The sequence below is a fragment of the Danio aesculapii genome, chromosome 3 (genome assembly GCF_903798145.1).
Source record: "Danio aesculapii chromosome 3, fDanAes4.1, whole genome shotgun sequence".
NCBI lineage: Eukaryota > Metazoa > Chordata > Actinopteri > Cypriniformes > Danionidae > Danio > Danio aesculapii.
In genome coordinates, this window is record NC_079437.1 from 2,461,199 (window position 1) to 2,475,265 (window position 14,067).

The window sequence follows — 14,067 nt, forward strand, 5'->3', positions numbered from 1 at the left end:
AGTCATTCAGAAAGTGAAAGTAAGATTCAGATTTCTGGAGCTCAAACTGTGAAAATGGCTTCTTTAAATGTATTCTCAGAAGATCTTTCTTGTCCTGTCTGCTGTGAAATCTTCAAGAATCCTGTTCTTCTATCATGTAGTCACAGTTTCTGTAAAGACTGTCTTCAACAGTTTTGGAGAGCTAAGGAAAATCAGGAGTGTCCTGTTTGTAGGAGAAGATCTTCGAGAGATGATGCTCCGATAAATCTAGTGTTGAAAAACCTGTGTGAGTTGTTCCTGAAGGAGAGACATGAGAGATGTTCATCAGGATCAGAGGAGATCTGCAGTTTACACAGTGAGAAGCTCAAACTCTTCTGTCTGGAGGACAAACAGCCTGTGTGTGATGTGTGTTACTTTACAACAACACGACAATCACAAATTCAGACCCATCAGTGAAGCGGTTTCTTCATACAAGGTAAGACAAGACTCTCTTCATTCATATATAAAAAACAGTATATGGTCATAAACACAGATATCTCAATATTAGCTCTCAATATTTCACTGATATTCATAATCACATACACTGTGCTGTGAAAAAGCATTTACCCCATACTCATTTTTTTCAGCATCTCATGCAAAATTGTATTAGATCTTTAAAAAATACGAAAAAAAAAGCAACCAAAGTTGGGCTGCTGCATTTCGTTGATATATAGTCGATGCTGCTCCAACCTTATCAACTTTAATTGATGTATATTATTTTACCTTTTATATTTTGTTTTCCAGCTTTATTAAAATAACAACTGTTTATCCAAGCCATAAGGATGAGGAATGTACATTGCATCATTCAAATTTGTCTCAGTCACCTGACTTGCCTTACGTTATTGATCTATCATATGACAGCAGTAAAAGCATGATGCATGAACCCCGGGGAGGAAACATACAGCGCATGGGCTATTATGGATAATGGGCTGCCGGATAAGGCAAAGTTACCATCAGTGTTATTGTCTAGTAATTAAACTAAGCCGTTTAGAACTTTTAAATCAGCTGTTATTTAAAGGTGCCATAAACTGCATTGATTTAATAAGTAAAACTGTTCTCTGATATCTAGATAGTAGGTTTATGGCTTCGGTAAATTCAAATAATCTCCAGAAACAGTTTAAGAAGCTCATTTTATTACTTCATAAAATACCCCTAGAATCAGAAGGTCCATTACTGACCATATATGAGTTGTGTTAATATTAATGAGCTCAGCTTTGATGATCTGCTCTTACAGACACACACACTGAGTGAGAGAGCATGATGTACGCTGAAGACTGAATCCAATCAGAGTGAAGCTGTGGTCACACTGGGCTTTTCCTCCCATAGACTTTTATTCATACGCACGCGAATGCGTCAGACCGGAAATGCAGGGTCATGAGTTAAGTTTCGCATGTCGCTGCGGTGCAAAGTTCAACCTTGGTGAACTCTGACCTGCGAAACCGCATCACTTGACTGCGTGAGACCAATCGAGGATCAAAACATGACCTCTCTGGACAGAAATTTAAAACATGGAGCAATCGCTCGCTTTTTTTTAATTTCTAATCATCTTGTTTAATTCCGCCCCTTTTCGCAGCGCCGTACGACAGAATTTCGCACACACAAAGCCCAGTGTGATCGCAGCTTCAAGCTAAACACAATCTGGGGTGCGTTTCCCAAACAACGACGTAACTCTCGGCTGAACTATCATAGTATGATGCATCGTTTGGGAAAAGTACAATGTAGTGACGAGTGTTCCCCAAAACTTGTAGTTTCTCTGTCGCAGATCCATCATTTGAATCACGTTAGTTGGAACATAAATCGCCCATAATGACGCTCTCAATGGGGCGGAGGAACTACTTCTTTAGAGAAAAAAAACATCATTTCTTTGTGCAGATTATATTGTTTTACACGCACACACATTTAAAATAAAATCCAATATTAGATTTGGTAAAAACATGCACTCGCTTTCCATATTAACTGAAATATATGCAAATGGTTATATAGGGCCTGTGTTTCCTTTACAAATATTATTGAGAACATTACATACTCTATTCTAAAACATAAAATCACTTACTTAGAATAGACTATGTAATGTTCAACTTCTCAGAAAAAGCAGAAGGAAAATGAATGAATGAAATCTGTCAAGTAAGTCCATTAATCAATTAATTAAAACTGACATTAAATCTTAACAATCTGTTGTCATCTCTGATATTCGGGATTTAGATTTAATGTGAGTAGAGCAATGTAAACATTGAAAACTAAACTTGGTACATTCAAATAATGTAGTAAAAACATTGTAAAACATCAATATCTGTGCATTGTCCATTCATATAAAAGGTTTATCAGACGTATAGATATTATGAAGTAATACAAATAATGTATTGTTTTATCCATTATATGTATGTTTTAAAAAATAGCTTAAATTAGCAAATAAAACACAAGGTAGACCTATTTTTGCCATTCACTGACAGTCGGACAGGCTCATGCAGTTTATCAAACTCCATCTTTTAAGATCGAAATCGAAAGCAGAATATGTCTCATCATAAAGCCGGCGTATTAGCCGTATCATATTGAAAACATATGATTCGATTCGTGTCTTCTGATTGGTTCTCAAGATATAGCGGATTTTGCTGTCAAAGGCAAGTGGCGTTTACTGGCTTTTACCAACAAACTGTTATTTCTGCATGCGCTGACGCTGCGATTTTTAAAGATTAGAAGCAAATCTATTTGTAGATGCCTAAAGCATTCACTCAATGCCATTATCTCATTTTTGGCAGAAGCGACGTTTACCGGCTTTTGCATCTGAACTCTTCGTATATTAATTCACAGTTCTTTACTCAGTTTCATCTGTGTGTGAAGACGCTGCAATCTGTGTAGAACAAAGCCCAGAAAGTGTTCTGAGGTGAAGTAAATATTTCACCTCTCTCTGCTGGTGTGGAAGGACTGGAAGTACTGTTAACTGTGTAGATCTGTATTTGTGGTTGTTCGAATGTTAGTTTAGGGGCAACTGTGGCCTAATGGTTAAAGAGTTGGACTTGGGATCCAAAGGCTGCAGGTTTGAGTCCTTGTACCAGCAGGGATTGTTGGTGGGAAGAGTGAATATCCATCTCAACACAACAGCTAGTGATTCCCTTGAGCAATAAATGTTAAATGTAGTTCACAGAAATATAAAAATTACATTGTTAATTACTTGTTAACAAGGTGGCTCAGTAGTAAGCACTGTCACCTCACAGTAAAAAGGTCACTGGTTCGAGTCCCAGCTGGGCCAGTTGGCATTTCTGTGTGGAGATTGCATGTTCTCCCTGTGTTGGTGTGGGTTTCCTCCGGGTGTTCCAGTTTCCCCAACAGTCCAAACACATGCAATTTAGTTAATTGAATAAGTGAAGTTTCTTAAACTAATTTCGAGAGGAGCACGTGATATGATGCACGACTGGCCGCTCATCTGTAATCAGTAATAATCCAATCAGAGTGATCCTAGTTTACTATAAATGGATCATTTTCTTCCTACTCCTCTATCTTCGTTTGGAAAAATCCCCCCTTCCACCCCATCTTCTCCTTTTCCTCCCTTTTCTAAAGGGGGAGCTCTCGAGACCTACCTGATCTCGGATCTCCTGATGTGCTTATTGACCGGGCGGGAGCCCTGGGCTCAAATATCTCAGGGTTCTCTCCCAGGACAGCATTCCAAACCTGCTTTAAACGCCAAGCATTTCTAATTGGGAACTCTTGAAACTAAATTGGCCGTATGAGTGTGTATAGATGTTTCCCAGTACTGGGTTTCAGCAGGAAGGGCATCCGCTGCGTAAAACATATGCTGGAATAGGTTTAATCTGCTGTGGCGACCTCTGATGAATAAAGGGACTTAGCCGAAGGAAAATGAATGAATGAATGGTTAATAACTGACCCTAATTTTGTTTCCAACCCCTGAGACTTTCGTTTCTATTCGGTACACAAATTAAGAGATCTCATATCTCATCCTCCATGGACAGCAAGATTCCTGACTCTATTTTCTGGATTTGAAATTTAAAATGATCATACATTGTCAATAAAGACCATGTGTCTTTAACCAGGTTCAAGCTGAATATTACCAAGCTATGAGAATACTTGTGTCAACGTGAAACAGAAATAATGACTTTATTCAAGTTTCTTCTCCTCAGTGTCAGTATATTGCGCATGTTCATAAGCACTGTACAGTGAAGCACCCCACCTCCCCATCCTGCAATACAGTGTATCACTGGACATGGTATCAAGGCATGCTCTGCTCTTCATAGTCATTTGTGTTTTATATATTTTTATTTGTTCAATTCTAGGAGGAGCTCAATAAAGCACTAAAGTCTTTAGAAGAGAAACTGAAACACAATGAAAAAAAGAAAGGAGACTTTGAGGAAACCGTTCAATACATTAAGGTGAGGTGAACTTTTTAAAGTGAGTCATTTTCATTGCAGCTGCAGTATAATAGATTCAAGTGTTTTTTGTAATGTGTAATGCTTAACATCAGTATCTTTCTGGATCTGTGATATGTTGAGTATCTGAGTTTATTTTGGATGTTGATGTGATGCTGTGTGTTGATTATTAAATATGACTATGATTGCTTTCAGACTCAAGCCGATCACACTGAGCATCAGATTAAACATCAGTATGAGAAGCTTCATCAGTTTCTCCGAGATGAAGAAGAAGCTGCAATCACTGCACTGAGGGAGGAAGAGGAGCAGAAGAAGCAGATGATGAAGGAGAAGCTGGAGGAGATGAACACACACATCTCAGCTCTTTCACACACAATCAAAGACACGGAGGAGATGCTGAAAGCCAATGACGTCTGCTTTCTAAAGGTCTGATTTCAGATCAGTGATTGATTGATTGATGATGGATTGAGCTCTTGATGATCAGTTGTGTGTTTGTTTTGCAGGAGTTTCCAGTCTCAATGGAAAGGTGAGTGATCTGCTGGTGTCTCTGCTCTCTCTGCTTCTGAAGCCAAAGCCACTGCAGTTCTGACTTCTGAATGTTCTTCCAGAGTCCAGATCTCACAGCTGGACCCACAGACGCCTTCTGGAGCTTTGATTCAGGTGTCTCGCTACTTGGGGAACCTGACATACAGAGTCTGGAAGAAGATGCAGGACATCATCCGCTGTTGTGAGTCTGCTCACACACAGACAGGGTCTCACTAAAGTACTTATTTAAGTTAGTAATGAAATACTCTTTTAGTTTGTAGTAAGCAGTGTTGGGCACGTTCCTTTAAAAGAGTAGTTAGTAATAGTTACTAGTTACTTCTTACAAATAGTAACTGAGTTACATAATTATAAATGTAACGAATTACCAGTGAAAGTAACTATTGCATTACTTTAAAAATAAAATCTAATGTCAAATGACTAAATATATATATATATAAAACACTGTACACTAATCTACACTATTCTAATGTTGTTGAGGGACAATGTGAGAGACAACCATCAAATTGTATTCATACATATTCCAAATATTTACATAAACATTCTTGCCTTTCACCTTCAAAAGTAGTGCTTATATTTCCAGTTTGCAAAAGCTACCTTTGAACTGGTTGGATTTGCCACCGTTCTGACTCCTGGTTGTTGGTGTGTGCGACTGACTGTACGTGTACTTGTGTGAGAACACCTGCTCTACTCTGTTTATGATTGGCATTATTATGTGCCCCGCCCCAGACCCGAACACACACACACCCCAGAGAAAGATGGTCCTATGGCTGAGGGAGATGCTGCTCGCATGAAAACCACTTCAGTGTTCTCAATTATAGTAACACGCATTTAATGTCAGTAACAGTAATCGTGTTGTAACAGGGGAAACAGTAACTCATTTGATTACTCATTACTGAAAAAGGTATCGCTGTTAGTAACGCCATTTTATTTAAATTTTTATTTATAGCGCCGTTATTCCCATCACTGGTAGTAAGTGACAATCATAAATGTTGTATATTATGAAATGTGTCATATCTATCCATCCAAGCATCCATACCAGGGGCGGACTGGCCATAGGGAGCACCGGGACATCTTTCGGTGGCCTGACGGTCTATCTGCTCTGCCACCGTGATTCTGGCCGAACCCCCCCCCCTTTTTTTTTTGTCGGCAGGATGGCCAAAGTGAACTTTGACAAAAAAAACTTCCTTTTAATATGGAAAATCTTGTTTCTACTGTGTGCCGTTGCTTTTATGTTGAACATTTAAATCAGCCTTGTTGATCCTTAATTTGGCAACCTGCGCTTGTGAGTGTTTTGATCCAGAAGTACAATACCCAGTTCAACCACTGGGTGTCAAACTTACATACTGCACCTTTAAGAAATCTCTCAGTGACACTGGCTGTTTCTTAATTCTAAGAACGCAAAGAACAGACTTGTGTTCTTGTGGAGACCGGTCTTGCCAGGTGTCCTCGGAAAACGAACTTGGGAGACCGCGAGGACAGAGAACGCGTCCTGTGAGAAATGAGATGCTGCGTTCTTTCTGATGGTCACGTGACCTTCACACATTTTAAATGGAAAATTATTTAAATATTACAGCATTCATACAACGATTTATTGTTTAATTATTTAAACATTACAGCATTCATACAACGATTTATTTTTAATTATTTAAATATTACAGCATTCATACAACGATTTATTGTTTAATTATTTAAACATTACAACATTCATACAACAATTTATTTTTAATTATTTAAACATTACAGCATTCATACAACGATTTATTTTTAATTATTTAAACATTACAGCATTCATACAACGATTTATTTTTAATTATTTAAACATTACAGCATTCATACAACGATTTATTTTTAATTATTTAAATATTACAGCATTCATACAACGATTTATTGTTTAATTATTTAAACATTACAGCATTCATACAACGATTTATTGTTTAATTATTTAAACATTACAGCATTCATACAACGATTTATTTTTAATTATTTAAACATTACAGCATTCATACAACGATTTATTTTTAATTATTTAAACATTACAGCATTCATACAACGATTTATTTTTAATTATTAAAACATTACAGCATTCATACAACGATTTATTTTTAATTATTTAAACATTACAGCATTCATACAACGATTTATTTTTAATTATTAAAACATTACAGCATTCATACAACGATTTATTTTTAATTATTTAAACATTACAGCATTCATACAACGATTTATTTTTAATTATTTAAACATTACAGCATTCATACAACGATTTATTGTTTTTTCCCCTTTTCAAAATATATACTGTGCATAAAAACATTATAAATATATGTCGCACAATGTAAATATACAGATTTTAATATGAATTTCAGCAAATAAACACCCTTAATGTATTTATTCCTTTATTAAGATGTTCATGGTCATGTTTATATTCACCATTTCATTTAGGGAAACTCTTAAGATAAATAAGTTCTATCTCTGAACTTTAATAATAAATCTAAATAAAAAGCTGCACTTCCCACCTCCAGTCGCAATGACGTCTGGATCTTCTAAAGCGAGTTCGGTGCTCAAGTCTGCATCGGTGCGTCCTCGATACCAAGAACACATCCGGGAAGTTTCACCCGTCCTCCATTCTTGCGGTCTTGAGTATTGTAACTGAACTTTGGCAGCTGATGATGACGTTACACGAGGACGCGTGATCGCTGAAGAACGCATATTGAGAAACAGCCACTGTTTTCACAGGCTGTTTTAAGGCTAGCCCACACCATGCTTCATGGGAATGTCCACTAGTGTGTGCCTGTTTAGATGTGTGTGGGCTGCCTGCATACAAACAGCATGTTTGCTGAGGTGTTTACCAGAAGAACGTGCTTAAATTACTTACGACAAAGAGATGATCAATTGATTTCACATATCAAAAATACAAATAATTAATTACTACATGAGACACAACATTATATTTTAGATATTCATCAATCATTGATCGATCAATCAGGCGTGTTGATACACGTTGTGTGTATAACTGATTGATTATATTCTAAAATCGAATGAATTCTCCCATTGAACACAAATGTTTGAATCACACATATAATGTTTGTATCTGAAGTCACTGAAATGATAATAAAATGAGTGTGTAGCTAACAACACTGACAGTGATCAGAGGAAAATGGTTGTGTCTCTTCAGCTCCTGTGATTTTAGACCCAAACACTGCTTATCCATACCTCGAACTCTCTGATGATCTGACTAGCGTGGAGGGATGTGGAGGGCACAATGGACCTCCTGATAATCCAGAGAGATTCGACTACTATTACTCTGTTCTGGGTTCAGAGGGTTTTACCTCAGGAAAACACTGCTGGGATGTGGACGTGAATAAGGGTAATCGTTGGAGTCTTGGAGTAACTACAGCATCAAACCGGAGGAAGGGACGTGTTTACTTTTTCTCTGGTTTCTGGTGTGTGCAGTATGATACTTCTATAGGCTCTGGCTTTACTGTTAAAGAGAATCTTAAGCGTGTGAGAGTTGATCTGGACTGTGACAGAGGAACTGTGTCTTTCTCTGATCCTTTAACAAGCACACATCTACACACATTCACAACCACCTTCACTGAGTCTGTCTTTCCTTTCTTCTGGTGTTGGTCTTCCCCTCTGAGGATCAGACCATTCAGAATTAAGAGAATGTTACAGCTGTAGATTTGGATCTGCTTTCATCATATTTTCATCACTGCTTAAAACATTTAATCGACGTTAAATGAGAGCAATGTAGTGGTGTTGATCTGAATGTCTGTGATTGGTCCACAGCTGATCACATGACTGATATTCAGCACTGCAGACACACTGAAACTAATCAGAAATAAGGTTCTCGAACTGGAGTTTCTTATCTGTAATATGCTTATACATACTGATATTGTAGTTTTGTTGTAGTTAATTGTAACGTGTGTTATACTGTCTAGTCTACTTAATGTCTGTTATTCTAATGAAACGTTTCTGTTACAGCTTGTTATTAGCAAGGCAAGGCAAGGCAAGTTTATTTATATAGCACATTTCATACACAGTGGCAATTCAAAGTGCTTTACATAAACAGGAATAAAAGAAACAAGTATAAGAGAAATAAAAACAAATAATAAAAATGGTAAAAAAATAAAATAAATAAGCATAAAAACAGATAAAATGTGTTATAAAAGAATGAAAAAGAAGAGAAAAACATAATAGTTCGATCTGTCGGACGTAGCACAGTGCTCATTCAGTAAAGGCACAGCTAAACAGATGTGTTTTCAGTCTTGATTTGAATGTGCCTAATGTTGGAGCACATCTGATCATTTCTGGAAGCTGATTCCTGCAGCAGGGGGCGCTGTTAGTAGCTGAAAGCCGATTCACCCTGCTTTGACTGAACTCTTGGGATTTCTAATCTATTTGATCCTAAAGATCTGAGTGATCTGTTAGGTTTGTATTCAGTGAGCATATCTGTTATGTATTGAGGTCCTAGGCCATTTAGTGATTTATAGAGCAGTAATAATACTTTAAAATCTATTCTGAATGTAACTGGGAGCCAGTGTAAAGATCTGAGGACAGGTGTGATGTGCTCTGATTTCCTGGTTCTGGTCAGAATTCTGGCCGCAACGTTCTGGTTGAGCTGCAACTGTCTGACTGTCTTTTTGGGAAGGCCAGTGAGGAGGCCGTTACAGTAATCCACCCTGCTGCTGATAAAAGCATGAACAAGTTTCTCTAAGTCTTGACTGGAAACAAACCATCTAATTCTTGCAATGTTAGTACAATAATTTAGTACAACAATGTTAGTACAAGTACAATAATGTCCTACGTATAAGCTATTTGACTGCATGATTGTGCCTTTTCACACCCTTTGTAAACAGTGCTACATGCAAACTCTGTGTGACTGAAAACTTACGAATAGTTTGTCAGTTTTTTTTCAATTATGGAGAAACAATAAATATAGTGTGTTATAATCAGTTGTGTAGTCCTTGCTATACGCACGTATACTCAGTATGCCTACTTTTTTCCATGAGCTGTTTGGGTATTACGACTTCTGAGGATCATACCCTCGGTATACTCACTTGTTTTGGTGATTAAACTTTCCTTAATGTATATGTATTCGCGTCTCCTTTAACTGTATACCAGTTGTTTTTTTAACTCGCATCTTAATTTGTTGCAGTTGGTGCATTTTTGTTTAATTTGCGCTATTCCCCGCTCCCTGACGACCGCAGCAGCTGTGAGAACATTTCGTGAGCTATTCGAAGACCACAACAAATCAGCTGAACGATGTCTCGCTGAAACGGTCAAGTAAAATTATAAAACAGTATGGGCGTCGCTTTAGCCCTCTTATATTTCCATTCAGCCCTCCTAAAACTTTAGCGATTACCTTATGAACTGTACACTACTAAATGATCGCCTTAGTCCCCTTTAAATTTGATATAAAACGGCACCAAAATTTCGCTTCTCCGTTTTCAACTTGTTTTTCATTTAGTCAGCAAACCACAGCTGTGCAGACCGTGAGCACAAGGTGTGTTTATTGATAGATTGTTAGAATATCTGCATATTTGCAGTTTTTGCTATAGAAAAACTTGTTTCCTCGGCCCTCTCCTCATCAGCACAGATGTTTTCTCCAGCGAAAATGTAACTCTTAACAGACATGTTGCTGTTTATTTCACAATTAACAATCACAATAAACTTTATCATACATTCATGCACAGGATTAAACACAGTGACAGAACCACTCAGTGAATGTTCTCATTTTAACTGCATATCGGAGTGACATCAGAGTGAAACATCATGTGTTGTATCGTATTAACAATTATTTTCTATTATGACTTATATTATGATAGTGAAATATGTAAATTTGCCTGTACGTTTTTAATATGATTGTATTCATGCTATTATGAATTCAAAAAGTGGCAGTTTTATTCAATACATGGAAAAAAATGTACTTGAGAATAGTCTAGTATTTGGGGTTTTGAAGAGTGCTTTGCTTTTGTTTTCTAGATTAAAAAAAAATACATTTATATATATATATATATATATATATATATATATATATATATATATATATATATATATATATATATATATATATATATAATATATATAGCTAAAAAATCAAAGAAACATTTACTTTCGTCATTTCTTTGCCTACTTTTAAAAATTTGGATTGGGTGGGAAATAGTACACCACCTTTTTTTTTAGGACTACACCACTGGTTATAATGTTTGTGAAACAGTGTAGTGTAACACAGATTACTTTACACAGCTGGTTCTGTCAACAAATTCACATGATTTGCAACAGTTTTAAGACACAGGTAACAGGCAATTGTGCTTATCGACCACAAGGAGGAGCCATGAGAGAAAGTAGCATATTGTTGCATTAAACGACTGATTTCACACGGCCGCCATTTTAAAAGCGAAATCGAGGCTGCGGTGGGAAGAAACCCGGAAGTATCGGCCAAGTTACACAGGATTGTTATGTACTGTACCTGGCTGTATACTTTAGCAGCGAAGAGAAAGTGACACAAATGTATACTTTCACCGCTGTCTGAGTGACCCGAAGGTTCGTTCTAAATGAGTAGTGGAAAAAGGGATATCAGACCTAATTTTCAGCTACGTTCAGGGAAATGGCACTAGTTAGCTAACATTTTCTTTCCCAAACACACGGTTTAGATGCCATTTATCAAACTCAAGTTAACAAACTGATTCTTTCACTATTTTAGACTAGTCACCATACTGAATTTCGGTGCTGACATTTAAATAAACATCTATTTCCTGTTAACATTTAAGGCACTGTTGATGGTGGCGTTCTTAAACACCGCTAATTTGCCATTGTGTTCACTTGCTCAACAGATAAGACTGTGATTGGCCATGAAGGTCATCAGTTCACCTCACTTCACTGATGTTAACCGAGTGCAAACACAGACGAGTGATCCGCTGATGAATCAACTGATCTTTACGGCTTTAATACGCTCCAGTGTATCTGTGTTTGCACTCAGTGAAGAGCGGTGAACTGATGAACTTCATGGCCAGTCATTTCTGTTGTGCACTGGTGAATACTATGGCAAATCAGCGCTGTTTATGAACGAGCTCAGCGGCGCTTAAATGTTAGCGGGAAATGGACGTCGCTAAATCTTCAGTACAGGGACAATACTGTTGAAGACAATACGAGGGTGTGCTACAGAAGACGGCATTTCTTTATTGCTCACCAGGGGTCTCATGTACGAAGACTTGCATTGAATTCATGCTAAAACATTCCGTACGCACAAAGCTGTAAATGTGCGTACGCAGTAAAAAAATTCAGATGTATGAAACACTGCGTACGCAGAATCCCACGCATATTCTCTTTGTACATCTGAATTAACGTGAAAATGAGCGCACGTGCCATGAACTGAAGCCTAGGAGGACATAAGTGTTTTACTCTTAAAGAGATTGTGATGTTGTTTGATGCCTAATATGCTTTTAATTCATTAAATTAAACTAAACTGAATGCTATTAAAGTGATGTTTACACCACATATGCACTTTGAAACAGCTGGACCTTTGTAGTCAACAGAATGTTGCTGCAGTGTTTACAGTGCTGATCCTATACTTCCGGGTTTCATCCCACCGCAGCCTCACTTTCGTGTTTTAAAATGGCGGCCACGGAAATAAGCGTAAGGTAAAAAAACAAAAAGTTGAGTTTCTGAAAAAGTAATATTCCCCATGACTGGAATGTTTATTCAGGTAGATAAGTGACATGTGGTGAGGTTTGTGGCTGGTGAGGCCAGACTCACATTTACAAACATGTCCACCTAATATATTTGCCAACTACCGATTGTTTTTATACACATAGCAGGTACATACTTGGCCAAGGAAGAATGTAAAATGTTTAGCGATCCAGTATGCCTCCCAAAAAACACTTAGCTGGATACTACATACAGCCTAACGTTATAACAAGCGACACAAAGCACCATGCCAAATTCATGCACTCTCTCTCACATACAAACAGGATTCGCACACTGGTCTTACCTTTACTTGTAAATGAAGTCTTGAAATGACTTGAATTACTTTGAAATGATCGAGTTATCTTCTGTCCCCTCCTTTGAAGCAAGCCCTTTAGCTCCGGCATTGGTCGTCCATTATTTATTCACGTTTTGATTAAAAGTCCAATTTTGAGAAATTTTTGAGCTGATATATTGCATCCACCATTTTTGCAGTCCATCAGAGAAGAGCATAAATTAACGGACTCCTATTGAACTTTACTATGCAGAAGAACGCAGAAGAACAACCGAACAAGAAGAACCATGAGCTCATGTGTGCCCCCTTCATTGCGGGAGAGCTACTGCTTGCCTCACCTCATGTCTTTTCAGTGCGGCTGAATGTCAGATCCTAACACGAAATAAGTGATAGACATTCGTGAAATACATTACCATTATCATATGCAAAGTAAGGACATATAATAAAATTGTCTACAATGTATAAAACATTTTAATAAAGCATTACATTGGTAGCATAAGGCAAAAGGCACACGCTCAACCCAGTTTTGCTTGGTGCTGCCTGACCTAGCTTCCTACCAACCAGCCAATACTCCCATTTTTCCCGGGAGTCTCTCGTATTTCAGACCCATCTCCCGTTTAGTTGTCTCCCAGAATTTCATCCCACCCCCACCCGACCCCTATCCTCAGCTTTTTCGTACACTCCCCGGATTGTCGACCTTGGTAGTACAGACCAGGGACCCCAGTCTTCAGTTTGCCAAGCAACCTAAACCCCCCCCCTCAGTTCGCTATTGTTCAGAGTGTCGTGCTTGCTTTACAGCGGGGCTGTCCGAACTGCCTTAACACACCTTTGAGGATGTTTCTAGAAAGTCTGATAAGAGCTTGATTAGCTAGACCAGGTGTGTCTGATTGGGGTTGGAACTAAACTTTACAGGACACCGGCCCTCCAGGACTGAGTTTGGGCACCCCTGCTTTACAGCCTTGAATATGTATGCAACTCATTATTATTACACTATTTTTGTACCTATTTTTTTTTAGCTAGCATGATATATATAAGGGCTAAACACCTTTGGCTATTGAGATTTACTTTCTTGCAGAGTTCAGCTCCAACCTGAATCAAACTAAGCTGCCTTTATATTTCTATTTATCATGAAAACATTACCTAATA

General features: G+C 37.8%; 1 pseudogene; it reads left to right on the top strand.

The window, feature by feature from the left end:
* The first annotated feature begins 54 nt into the window (after positions 1–54).
* Positions 55–8,859, top strand: LOC130217611 (E3 ubiquitin-protein ligase TRIM35-like; annotated as a pseudogene).
* Positions 8,860–14,067: the final 5,208 nt, after the last annotated feature.